Genomic DNA, 14,685 nt, shown 5'->3' on the forward strand with positions numbered 1-14,685 from the left:
AAACGATTTGATACATATGCAAATTAACCTGAGATGAGTCCTGTCCCTGAGATGAGTCCAGCGTGAAGGAGCCCAGCACCTGCCCGCATGCTAGTGTGAAAGTACCCTTAAGACAGCTTGAACACTTGATAATCTGATTGCGTCTCCCATAGACTGCAATGAATTACCATTACAGCCTATGGCAGATTCAATATGTTCCTATGGAGCCCTGCCTGAATACCTCCTTCGATCACCACACAACCGTTCAGGCCCTGGGAGCGCAGCACTCCCAGGGAAAAGCAGGTCAGATGACTACTGCATCTGAAGGGTTAAATGTATGTCCGTGATCAGCATTATCGCTGATCACAGATATTAGGTCCAGGTGTTTGCTGTGTAAAACAACAGGCACACAGTGGTAATGGCGCCCACTCAGTTTCTGAGCGGGTGCCATTTTAAATACAGGACTGGTCCTATAGGTTAAAAAGGATGTCCCATCTGACTCATTTATGGCATATCAAAGGGATATACCAAAAAAATTTCACATAGGAAAGGGTCCCGAAAGGTAGGACCTACACCTGTCTCAAGAACAGGGCCCCAAAGTAAATGGAGAGCACAGTGCGCATGTGTGGCGTACTCTGCAGTCAGTGCTGGGGCCTTATTTTCGGAAGTGTCATAGCAGTGAATGGAGCTACGCCAGCGCTCGGCTATGTTCATTAGTCACATAGCGGTGAATGAAGGGCGGCCTTTAATTTGAGGGTATTTACATCCAAATTAGGTGAACGGTGTAGGAATTACAACAGTTTGCATATGTGCCTCCCACTTGTTAAGGAACCAAAAGTAATGGGACAATTGGCTTCTCAGCTGTTCCATGGCCAGGTGTGTGTTATTCCCTCATTATCCCAATAACAATTAACAGATAAAAGGTCCAGAGTTCATTTCAAGTGTGCTATTTGCATTTGGAATCTGTTGCTGTCAAATCTCAAGATGAGATCCAAAGAGCTGTCACTATCAGTGAAGCAAGCCATCATTAGGCTGAAAAAACAAAACAAACCCATCAGAGAGATAGCAAAAACATTAGGCGTGGCCAAAATAACTGTTTGGAACATTATTAAAAAGAAGGAATGCAGCGGTGAGCTCAGCAACACCAAAAGACCCGGAAGACCACGGAAAACAACTGTGGTGGATGACCGAAGAATTCTTTCCCTGGTGAAGAAAACACCCTTCACAACAGTTGGCCAGATCAAGAACACTCTCCAGGAGGTAGGTGTATGTGTGTCAAAGTCAACAATCAAGAGAAGACTTCACCAGAGTGAATACAGATGGTTCACCACAAGATGTAAACCATTGGTGAGCCTCAAAAACAGGAAGGCCAGATTAGAGTTTGCCAAACGACATCTAAAAAAGCCTTCACAGTTCTGGAACAACATCCTATGGACACATGAGACCAAGATCAACTTGTACCAGAGTGATGGGAAGAGAAGAGTATGGAGAAGGAAAGGAACTGCTCATAATCCTAAGCATACCACCTCATCAGTGAAGCATAGTGGTGGCAGTGTCATGGCGTGGGCATGTATGGCTGCTAGGGCTGCACGATATGGGAATTTTGTGCGATTGCGATTAGGGCCCTAAAAATTGCGATAACGATATGTGATGCGATATTTTAAGGGAATTGTGCTAGAGGTCTATTTGCTTGGATTTTCCCATATGAGCCGCTGACGCGGCTGAGTGTGACATAGTTATAGGGGGATCTGTGGATGGCACTGTTGTGGGGGATCTGTGGATGGCACTGTTGTGGGGGATCTGTGGATGGCACTGTTGTGGGGGATCTGTGGATGACGCTGTGTTGTGGGGGATCTGTGGATGGCGCTGTGTTGTGGGGGATCTGTGGATGGCGCTGTGTTGTGGGGGATCTGTGGATGGCGCTGTGTTGTGGGGGATCTGTGGATGACGCTGTGTTGTGGGGGATCTGTGGATGACGCTGTGTTGTGGGGGATCTGTGGATGACGCTGTGTTGTTGGGGGATCTGTGGATGACGCTGTGTTGTGGGGGATCTGTGGATGACGCTGTGTTGTGGGGGATCTGTGGATGACGCTGTGTTGTGGGGGATCTGTGGATGACGCTGTGTTGTGGGGGATCTGTGGAGGACGCTGTGTTGTGGGGGATCTGTGGATGACGCTGTGTTGTGGGGGATCTGTGGAGGACGCTGTTATGGGGGATCTGTGGAGGACGCTGTTATGGGGGATCTGTGGAGGACGCTGTTATGGGGGATGTGTGCTATGACACATAGGGCCAAGAGGGGGGCCAGCATAAGATGCTATAAGTGTGTCTTATGCTGGCCCCCCTCATGGCCCTATGTGTCCCCTCATGTGTCTTAAACTGCGCACATAACTGGCTTTGTGTGTAAAGTATTTTACTAGTGTGTGAAACAAGCTCTCTCCTATTGATAACATGGCCGCCTCTGTACTCACTGTCACTATGAATGCAGGGCAGCGAGCGGGCTGGCCGGTGACTGACGTCACTTAGTAACGCTCCTCCCACTTCAGGAAGCAGGAGCGTTACTAAGTGACGTCAGTCACGCGCCGCCGGTCCCGCTCGCTGCAGTGCATTCATAGTGACAGTGAGTACAGAGGCGGCCATGTTATCAATAGGAGAGAGCTTGTTTCACACACTAGTAAAATACTTTACACACAAAGCCAGTTATGTGCGCGGGGCCCCTTCATATATAATCGCGGCATTTTCGTGTCGGCCAAATCGCCATATCGCATTTGCCGATTATCGCGATTTGATAATTTTTTCGATTTATCGTGCAGCCCTAATGACTGCCAATGGAACTGGTTCTCTTGTATTTATTGATGATGTATTTATTGATGACAAAAGCAGCAGGATGAATTCTGAAGTGTTTCGGGCAATATTATCTGCTCATATTTAGCCAAATGCTTCAGAACTCATTGGACAGCGCTTCACAGTGCAGATGGACAATGACCCAAAGCATACTGCAAAAGCAACCAAAGAGTTTTTTAAGGGAAAGAAGTGGAATGTTATGCAATGGCCAAGTCAATCCCCTGACCTGAATCCGATTGAGCATGCATTTCACTTGCTGAAGACAAAACTGAAGGGAAAATGCCCCAAGAACAAGCAGGAACTGAAGACAGTAGCAGCAGAGGCCTGGCAGAGCATCACCAGGGATGAAACCCAGCGTCTGGTGATGTCTATGCGTTCCAGACTTCAGGCTGTAATTGACTGCAAAGGATTTGCAACCAAGTATTAAAAAGTAAAAGAGTGATTTATGATTATTTAACAAGTGGGAGGCACATATGCAAACTGTTATAATTCCTACACCGTTCACCTGATTTGGATGTAAATACCCTCAAATTAAAGCTGACAGTCTGCAGTTAACCACCTCCGGACCGCTGTACGCACAGACGCGTCCTGGAGGTGGTTGATTCATTCCGCCTGGACGCATATACGCGTCATCTCGCGAGACACGAGATTTCCTGTGAACGCGCGCACACGGGCGCGCATGCTCACAGGAACGGAAGGTAAGAGAGTTGATCTCCAGCCTGCCAGCGGCGATCGTTCGCTGGCACGCTGGAGATGTGTTTTTTTTAACCCCTAACAGGTATATTAGACGCTGTTTTGATAACAGCGTCTAATATACCTGCTACCTGGTCCTCTGGTGGTCCCCTTTGTTTGGATCGACCACCAGAGGACACAGGTAGCTCAGTAAAGTAGCACCAAGCACCACTACACTACACTACACCCCCCCCCCGTCACTTATTAACCCCTTATTAGCCCCTGATCACCCCATATAGACTCCCTGATCACCCCCCTGTCATTGATTTCCCCCCTGTCATTGATCACCCCCCTGTCATTGATCACCCCCCTGTAAAGCTCCATTTAGATGTCCGCATGATTTTTACGGATCCACTGATAGATGGATCGGATCCGCAAAACGCATCCGGACGTCAGAATGAAGCCTTACAGGGGCGTGATCAATGACTGTGGTGATCACCCCATATAGACTCCCTGATCACCCCCCTGTCATTGATTACCCCCCTGTCATTGATCAACCCCCTGTAAAGCTCCATTCAGACGTCCGCATGATTTTTACGGATCCACTGATAGATGGATCGGATCCGCAAAACGCATCCGGACGTCTGAATGAAGCCTTACAGGGGCGTGATCAATGACTGTGGTGATCACCCCATATAGACTCCCTGATCACCTCCCTGTCATTGATTACCCCCCTGTAAAGCTCCATTCAGATGTCCGCATGATTTTTACGGATGCACTGATAGATGGATCGGATCCGCAAAACGCATCCGGACGTCTGAATGAAGCCTTACAGGGGCATGATCAATGACTGTGCTTATCACCCCATATAGACTCCCTGATCACCCCCCTGTCATTGATTACACCCCTGTCATTGATCAACCCCCTGTAAAGCTCCATTCAGATGTCTGCATGATTTTTACGGATGCACTGATAGATGGATCGGATCCGCAAAACGCATCCGGACGTCTGAATGAAGCCTTACAGGGGCGTGATCAATGACTGTGGTGATCACCCCATATAGACTCCCTGATCACCCCCCTGTCATTGATTACCCCCCCTGTCATTGATTACCCCCCTGTAAAGCTCCATTCAGACGTCCACATGATTTTTACGGATCCACTGATAGATGGATCGGATCCGCAAAACGCATACGGACGTCTGAATGAAGCCTTACAGGGGCATGATCAATGACTGTGGTGATCACCCCATATAGACTCCCTGATCACCCCCCTGTAAAGCTCCATTCAGATGTCCGCATGATTTTTACGGATGCACTGATAGATGGATCGGATCCGCAAAACGCATCCGGACGTCTGAATGAAGCCTTACAGGGGCATGATCAATGACTGTGGTTATCACCCCATATAGACTCCCTGATCACCCCCCTGTCATTGATTACACCCCTGTCATTGATTACCCCCCTGTAAAGCTCCATTCAGATGTCTGCATGATTTTTACGGATGCACTGATAGATGGATCGGATCCGCAAAACGCATCCGGACGTCTGAATGAAGCCTTACAGGGGCGTGATCAATGACTGTGGTGATCACCCCATATAGACTCCCTGATCACCCCCCTGTCATTGATTACCCCCCTGTAAAGCTCCATTCAGACGTCCGCATGATTTTTACGGATCCACTGATAGATGGATCGGATCCGCAAAACGCATACGGACGTCTGAATGAAGCCTTACAGGGGCGTGATCAATGACTGTGGTGATCACCCCATATAGACTCCCTGATCACCCCCCTGTCATTGATCACCCCCCTGTAAAGCTCCATTCAGATGTCTGCATGATTTTTACGGATGCACTGATAGATGGATCGGATCCGCAAAACGCATCCGGACGTCTGAATGAAGCCTTACAGGGGCGTGATCAATGACTGTGGTGATCACCCCATATAGACTCCCTGATCACCCCCCTGTCATTGATTACCCCCCCTGTCATTGATTACCCCCCTGTAAAGCTCCATTCAGATGTCCGCATGATTTTTACGGATGCACTGATAGATGGATCGGATCCGCAAAACGCATCCGGACGTCTGAATGAAGCCTTACACGGGCGTGATCAATGACTGTGGTGATCACCCCATATAGACTCCCTGATCACCCCCCTGTCATTGATCACCCCCCTGTCATTGATCACCCCCCCTGTCATTGATCACCCCCCCTGTCATTGATCACCCCTCTGTAAGGCTCCAGACATTTTTTTGGCCCAAGTTAGCGGAATTATTTATTTTTTTTTCTTACAAAGTCTCATATTCCACTAACTTGTGTCAAAAAATAAAATCTCACATAAACTCACCATACCCCTCACGGAATCCAAATGCGTAAATTTTTTAGACATTTATATTCCAGACTTCTTCTCACGCTTTAGGGCCCCTAGAATGCCAGGGCAGTATAAATACCCCACATGTGACCCCATTTCGGAAAGAAGACACCCCCAGGTATTCCGTGAGGGGCATATTGAGTCCATGAAAGATTGAAATTTTTGTCCCAAGTTAGCGGAACGGGAGACTTTGTGAGAAAAAAATTAAAAATATCAATTTCCGCTAACTTGTGCCAAAAAAAAAAAAATTTCTATGAACTCGCCATGCCCCTCATTGAATACCTTGGGGTGTCTTCTTTCCAAAATGGGGTCACATGTGGGGTATTTATACTGCCCTGGCATTCTAGGGGCCCCAAAGCGTGAGAAGAAATCTGGTATCCAAATGTCTAAAAATGCCCTCCTAAAAGGAATTTGGGCACCTTTGCGCATCTAGGCTGCAAAAAAGTGTCACACATCTGGTATCGCCGTACTCAGGAGAAGTTGGGGAATGTGTTTTGGGGTGTCATTTTACATATACCCATGCTGGGTGAGAGAAATATCTTGGTCAAATGCCAACTTTGTATAAAAAAATGGTAAAAGTTGTCTTTTGTCAAGATATTTCTCTCACCCAGCAAGGGTATATGTAAAATGACACCCCAAAACACATTCCCCAACTTCTCCTGAATACGGCGATACCACATGTGTGACACTTTTTTGCAGCCTAGGTGGGCAAAGGGGCCCATATTCCAAAGAGCACCTTTAGGATTTCACAGGTCATTTACCTACTTACCACACATTAGGGCCCCTGGAAAATGCCAGGGCAGTATAACTACCCCACAAGTGACCCCATTTTGGAAAGAAGACACCCCAAGGTATTCCGTGAGGGGCATGGCGAGTTCCTAGAATTTTTTATTTTTTGTCACAAGTTAGTGGAAAATGCACACTAACTTGTGACAAAAAATAAAAACTTCCATGAACTCACTATGCCCATCAGCGAATACCTTGGGGTCTCTTCTTTCCAAAATGGGGTCACTTGTGGGGTAGTTATACTGCCCTGGCATTCTAGGGGCCCAAATGTGTGGTAAGGAGTTTGAAATCAAATTCTGTAAAAAATGACCTGTGAAATCCAAAAGGTGCTCTTTGGAATATGGGCCCCTTTGCCCACCTAGGCTGCAAAAAAGTGTCACACATCTGGTATCTCCGTACTCAGGAGAAGTTGGGGAATGTGTTTTGGGGTGTCATTTTACATATACCCATGCTGGGTGAGAGAAATATCTTGGCAAAAGACAACTTTTCCCATTTTTTTATACAAAGTTGGCATTTGACCAAGATATTTATCTCACCTAGCATAGGTATATGTAAAAAGACACCCCAAAACACATTCCTCAACTTCTCCTGAATACGGAGATACCATATGTGTGACACTTTTTTGCAGCCTAGGTGGGCAAAGGGGCCCATATTCCAAAGAGCACCTTTTGGATTTCACAGGTCATTTTTTACAGAATTTGATTTCAAACTCCTTACCACACATTTGGGCCCCTAGAATGCCAGAGCAGTATAACTACCCCACAAGTGACCCCATTTTGGAAAGAAGAGACCCCAAGGTATTCGCTAATGGGCATAGTGAGTTCATAGAAGTTTTTATTTTTTGTCACAAGTTAGTGGAATATGAGACTTTGTAAGAAAAAAAAAAAAAAAAAAATCATCATTTTCCGCTAACTTGTGACAAAAAATAAAAAGTTCTATGAACTCACTATGCCCATCAGCGAATACCTTAGGGTGTGTACTTTCCGAAATGGGGTCATTTGTGGGGTGTTTGTACTGTCTGGGCATTGTAGAACCTCAGGAAACATGACAGGTGCTCAGAAAGTCAGAGCTGCTTCAAAAAGCGGAAATTCACATTTTTGTACCATAGTTTGTAAACGCTATAACTTTTACCCAAACCATTTTTTTTTTACCCAAACATTTTTTTTTTATCAAAGACATGTAGAACAATAAATTTAGAGCAAAATTTATATATGGATGTCGTTTTTTTTGCAAAATTTTACAACTGAAAGTGAAAAATGTCATTTTTTTGCAAAAAAATCGTTAAATTTCGATTAATAACAAAAAAAGTAAAAATGTCAGCAGCAATGAAATACCACCAAATGAAAGCTCTATTAGTGAGAAGAAAAGGAGGTAAAATTCATTTGGGTGGTAAGTTGCATGACCGAGCAATAAACGGTGAAAGTAGTGTAGGTCAGAAGTGTAAAAAGTGGCCTGGTCTTTCAGGGTGTTTAAGCACTGGGGGCTGAGGTGGTTAAAGCACATCTTGTTCGTTTCATATTAAATCCATTGTGGTGGTGTACAGAGCCAAAAATGTTAAAATTGTGTCGATGTCCCAATATTTATGGACCTGACTGTAGATAGGACCCAGGAAAACACATTGTGGATCAATATTGTAAATGTAATAATGCAAAACTATACCTCAGATCAAAAAAGGGGGACATTTAAGGAGCAAAGAGCAGTGGCGTTGCGAGGGGGGTGCGGGCCGCACCGGGTGACACCAGTCTGATGGGGTGTCAACCGCCGGCCGCCGGAGTTCTCCTCACTCACTCACACGTCGGTCCGGCCGTCGCGTGGTAAAGGGGGTGTGACTGCCTGGTGAGTGGCGCCGCGGCGGCTGCACTGCAGGAGCAGCCAGCAGGCCCAGGACTGGAGTCTGGAGCTAATGGATTGGGTGGTAAGTCACGTGACAGCAGTGACTCACTCACACAGCCAGCCAGACCTGCCACTGCCGCGCCTGAGGGAGGAGGAGGTGTGGTAGGTAGCGCAGAGAGCGCATATTGACTTTATATTTGGATGATTTAATTTATTACCCCATTATAGTATTTATTATATTTAGGGGGGCGGGGGGTTGGGGCCTACATCTCTCCAGGTCCAGCCAGGTTAAAGCTTGAACAGAAGGTGGAAATGCCGCAAACTACATAATGGAGGGCAGTGTGGGGGAAAATTACATAATGGAGGGCAGTGTGGGGGGCAAATTACTTAATGTGAGGCAGTACATAATGTGGGGCAGTGTGAGGGGGCATATTACTTAATGTGGGGCAGTGTAGGGGGCATATTACTTAATGTGGGGCAGTGTGGGGGGACATATTACTTAATGTGGGGCAGTGTGGGGGGACATATTACTTAATGTGGGACAGTGTGGGGTGGGCATATTACTTAATGTGGGACAGTGTGTAGGGGGGCATATTACTTAATGTGGGACAGTGTGGGGGGGCATATTACTTAATGTGGGTCAGTGTAGGGGGCATATTACTTAATGTGGGGCAGTGTGGGGGGACATATTACTTAATGTGGGACAGTGTGGGGTGGGCATATTACTTAATGTGGGACAGTGTGTAGGGGGGCATATTACTTAATGTGGGACAGTGTGGGGGGCATATTACTTAATGTGGGACAGTGTAGGGGGCATATTACTTAATGTGGGGCAGTGTAGGGGGGCATATTACTTAATGTGGGGCAGTGTAGGGGGGCATATTACTTAATGTGGGGCAGTATTACTAATTATGGCATTCTAGAAGGGAATTACTATTGGTGGGACTATGAGGAGCACTATTACTATGGGGGCACTATTATTTATTCAGGATAGTATTTGGGGGTATTGGGGAGCACAGCGAGCCGCAGGATAACATGTGTCCGTGTGTCACACTCTGCAGAGACGAGACGCGGCTGAAAAAGGTGTCTGGACCAAATGGAGAAGATCTACATTGGAGGAGACGTCACCTGGGAGGCCCTGGATGTGAGAGGTATGTGCTGCTGTATAGCAAGTACAGAAAAATGCGGGGGGAGGGGGGATTTAGAGAATTGGGCCATATTCATTGGGGCTGTATATATAGTGTATTTATGTATGTGTACCATGTATATGGTGTATTTATGTGTATGTGTGTTGGATATATATGGTGTACGTGTCGTAACGCCGCGCGTCCGCCATTGAGTAGGGAACCTGTTCTCAAAAATTTAAATCCCACCCCTGACCCCCCCGTTGTCGATCTGCCTGCTAGCACCCACAACCCCCCCCCCCCCCCAAAAAAATGCCGCCCCACGTCAGCAGTCTGTTTACTATCCAAGTGACCTCCAGAGGTGGGTCTCGCGGGATCACGCGCCAAAGACACATGATCTTGGCAAGAGCCAAGGCAATGTGGACCTGGAGCACAGCGAGGAGCAGAACCTGGTGAGCACCCCTGGCAACCGCACACTGACAACCTGCACTAGAATGTCAGAGGCTGCAGGACAGTGACTGGCAGCAGGATGGCACACACTTGTGTACAGGGGTCAGGGCACACCTGCTGCTTGACTAGGGGCCATAGATTCTGACCGGCACAGGGTGCCCAGCAGTGGCACATGGAGCCTAATAGATGGCACAGACTGTCTAAAGGGCTATGAATGGTACAGAGTGCAGGACAGTGCCAGACTGGCAGAGGGCACAAGGCAGCATACTGTTTTATATTGCCCTGGTGGCACAGGATTTCAGACAGTGGCTGAATGGCGCCTGGCAGTGAATAGGTGGCACTGCTTGTGTTTGGTGTGCCAACCTGCTGAACAGCGCAGAGTGATTGGCATCACTGGGATGGTACTAGGTGGCAGACAATGGCTGGATATATATACATGACCATAGTCAGACTGGCACAGGGTACGCGACCATAGTCAGACTGGCACAGGGTACATGACCATAGACTGGCACAGGGTACACGACCATAGTTAAAGAGGACCTTTCACTTGTAAAAACTATGTGAACTGAGTATGCTGCCATGTAGAGCTCCCTGCACTTACTATTATCCCCAGGCGCCGCTCCGTTCTCCCGTTATGCCCTCCGGTACCTTTGTTCCTTAAGTTATAGTAGGCGGGTCTTCCCTTGTCCTGTGGGCGTCTCCTTCTCCTAGGCTGCAGCGCTGGCCAATCGCAACGCACAGCCCGGGAGAAAAAAATCATAATTTTCTGCTAACTTGTGACAAAAAATAAAAAATTCTAGGACACCATTTTCTACCGCACCGGGTGACACCAGCCTTAGCAACGCCACTGGCAAAGAGGGACAGATAGACTTGGGTCAAAAGGAGGGACTGTCCCTATAAAAAGAGGGACACTTAGGAGGTATGCAGGGAGAACGTACATTGAAGTTACATTTCATACACAGAGTAGACAAGCTGCACATAAAGGCCACCTCATGTACATTTTGGTAATAAGTTACATACAGGACCCCACACACAGAGGTCCCGTCAAAAACCATGATGTGTAGAGACAGCAGCATCTTCTGTATGCTCCTCATTACAGACAGGGCGCGACAAATGAGAAAATCCGCCCCTACACGGACATGCGCAGTAAGAGCTCCTACAGGGACATGCGCGTGAGAAGGGGAGATCAGGGACATGCGCAGTCAGGACAGCGCGCCATTTTGCCGGAGTTTGAATGTGAGGTGCTAAGGCCGCTGCGCCGGGACCTGAGGAGCAGAGCGTGGCCGTGTGACAGGTAACGGCTGGCTTGTGGTGTCCTCTCTCTGCAGTATGTTGGATACTGTGCGCTCGCAGTCCGGCATTGTCACTCTGGAGTCGCTAATGCATGCTATGTAGTCATTGGAAGGGGGCGCGTCTGAACCCCACATTATCACCGCGCAGGGGAACACTATGGCCTCCTGTAAGTTTTATGTGGTCGGGCTAGACACAGGTGCAAACACAGAGTAATTCAGTCTGTGCCCCGTGTAGGACATCAGCTCTTACCTGGCGCTTGTGGGCAGCGTGCCCTCGTGTCATACCGGGCAGGACTGACCCTCCCCCGAAATAGTTAACCCCAAATGTTATTTGCCAATTATTTTGCCTGGCTGTACCGCACAGTGTGAGCTGTGTTTCTGCTGTGCCCTATATCTGCAAAGGGGAATTGTGTACTTAAAGGGAGTCTTTCACCTAAACTGCCCATTATAGAACACTAACCCCATATGTGAATGCTACTTACCGTATAGCTGTCCGTCGCTTATTTTCGCAAAAAAAACACTTATTCAATATGTAAATTAGGTTCTGAAGGTGCCCAGGAGCGGAGTGCCCAGGCCCCTCCTCGCTTTTCATATGAAACCCCCCCCCCCCCTTTCACCCCTCTGGACCGCCCTAGGTTCTTCTGAAATCCAGCGCCGTTCACAAGATTAGCCGCACCTGCGCACTTCATTCCCCATTATGGGCAGAGGCACAAGGCCGGCTAGATGTACCGGCCTGCTCATGGGCATTAAACACTCTTGTGCCTCTGCCCATAATGGGGAATGAAGTGCGCAGGCGCGGCGCCATGTTCTCCTCAGCAGCACAATGGAGAAGGAGGGAGTCACTCCCCATTGCTGCCACAATAAGAAGAGAGGGGAGGAGGGGCTGTGGCCACTGCGCCACCAAAGAAGATCATTAACCTGTTAATACAGGCTGCGGGTGCCAGCGGTATCACATACCCGGCTGAGATCCGCCTAACCGTGGCAATTGATGGCGATGGCAGTACCTTGTCATAGAGGCCGGGTATGTGATACCACCGGAACCCTCAGCCTACATTTGTATTAACAGGTTAATGATCTTCATTGGTGGCACAGTGCGCAAACCAAATCCCCAGAGATAATAGTAAGTGCAGTGAGATCCCTGGGCGCCGCTGTACATATCACGATACTTGAGTTAGTTCAGAATTTTTTGCCAGATGAAAGGTCCTCTTTAAACATTTACTTTCATTGGTGGCGGCAGCAGCACAGGGGGGAGGGAGAGGCTGCTTCCTTCTCCCCTGTGCTGCTGAGGGAACATGAGAGCAGCGTCCGTGCGTCTTATAAAACGAATACTAGTGAGCGCTTCCATTATGGAAGCGCTCACTAGTATGTATTAGGATAATATTTACCCTCCCTGGTCTGCGCCACGGCTCCTCTTCAGCTGTCGCGCTCCCATTCTTTCTGGCCTGCGCTGCATAGTCCTGACCCCGTACAGCGCCAGGGCGTAGTGCGCGCACTATGACCTGACGCTGCACGCAGTCATGTGACAGTGCAGCGCAGGCCGGGAAGATGGGAGCCCGACAGCTGAAGAGGAGCCGCGGAGCAGGACAGGTAAGATGATTTTTTTATTTTATTCTGATGGGCTTTGCTGAGGTCTGGGGGTACTGATGGGCTATTCTGAGGTCTGATTGGGGGTACTGATGGGCTATTCTGAGGTCTGATTGGGGGTACTGATGGGCTATTCTGAGGTCTGATTGGGGGTACTGATGAGCTAATCTGAGGTCTGGGGGTACTGATGATCTAATCTGAGGTCTGATTGGGGGTACTGATGGGCTATTCTGAGGTCTGATTGGGGGTACTGATGGGCTATTCTGAGGTCTGATTGGGGGTACTGATGGGCTAATCTGAGGTCTGATTGGGGGTACTGATGAGCTAATCTGAGGTCTGATTGGGGGTACTGATGGGCTAATCTGAGGTCTGATGAAAAATATTCTTTCTTATTTTTCTACTCTAAAATCTGGGGTGTGTCTTATTATCGGGTATCTTATAAAGCGAAAAATACGGTATGTCCCACAAAATGATACCAATAAAAGTCACCTCATCCCGCAAAAAAATTTGTCCCTACATAAGAAAATCGCAAAAAAAATAAAAATAACTATAGCTCTCAGAACATGGAGACATTAAAACATAATTTTTTTGTTTAAAAAATGCTGTTATTGTGTTAAAGTAAAATAAATAAAAAGTATACATATTAGGTATCGCCGCATCCGTAAAATCCAGCTCTATAAAAATATCACATGACCTAACCCCTCAGGTGAACACCATAAAAAAATAAAAACATTGCCAAAAAGCCATTTTTTGTCACCTAACATCACATAAAGTGCAACACCAAGCGATCAAAAAGCTGTATGCCCCCCAAAATAGTACTAATCAAATCGGCACCTCCTCCTGCAAAAAATTAGATCCTAACTAAGACAATCGGTCAAAAAATAAAAAAGCTATGGCTCTCAGACTATGGAGACACTAAAACATCTTTTTTTTTTTTTTTTTTTTTTTTTTTAAAGTGCTATTATTGTGTAAAACTTAAATACAAAGTATACATATTAGGTATTGCCAGTCCATAACGATCTGCTCTATAAAAATGTCACATGACCTAACCTCTCAGTTGAGCGCTGTAAAAAATAAATAAATAAAAACTGTGCTAAAACAACCATTTTTGGGGTCACCTTGCCCCATGAAATGTAATAATTAATGATCAAAAAATCCTATGTACCCAAAAATGGTACCAATAAAAACGTCAACTCTTCCTGCAAGAAACGAACCCCTGCACAAGACGATCGGCAGAAAAATAAATAAAATGGCGTTCAGAAAATGGAGACTCAAAAACATAAATGTTTTTTTAAAAATGCTTTATTATGTAAAACTGAAACAAAGAAAGTAGATATATTTGATATCATTGCGCCTGTAACAACCTGCTCTATAAAAATAGCACATGATCTGCCCTGTCAGATGAGTGCTGTAAAAAATACAGTGCCAAAACAGCCATTTTTTGGTTACCTTGCCTCACAAAAAATTGAATATAGAGTAATTAAAAATCATATGTACCCCAAAATAGTACCAATAAAACTGGAACCTTATCCCTTAGTTTCCAAAATTGGGTCACTTTTTGTGAGTTTCTACTGTAAGGATTCCTCAGTGGCATGTCATATAGTTCAGTGTCATGGAGGGGACATTACCAGTCTCAAATTTGTAGGCATACAGCAGATTCCAAAACCAAGGAGAGGTGGGGATTGGGATAAAATGATTTTAAGGGCAGAAACGAAGTGGATACACAGACTGAATTCCGTGACACCTAACGGTC

At 46.8% G+C, this 14,685-nt stretch overlaps 1 protein-coding gene across 1 annotated transcript in view; it reads left to right on the forward strand.

The window, feature by feature from the left end:
• The first annotated feature begins 11,237 nt into the window (after positions 1–11,237).
• The window catches only part of CSE1L (chromosome segregation 1 like), a 59,854-nt gene continuing 56,406 nt past the window's right edge, over positions 11,238–14,685 (forward strand). Inside the window, exon 1 of the mRNA XM_040436320.1 lies at positions 11,238–11,350. The gene's annotated coding sequence lies outside the window, so the exon portion shown is untranslated. The remainder of the gene's footprint in view (positions 11,351–14,685) is intronic.

This window comes from Bufo bufo, chromosome 6 (assembly GCF_905171765.1).
Source record: "Bufo bufo chromosome 6, aBufBuf1.1, whole genome shotgun sequence".
NCBI lineage: Eukaryota > Metazoa > Chordata > Amphibia > Anura > Bufonidae > Bufo > Bufo bufo.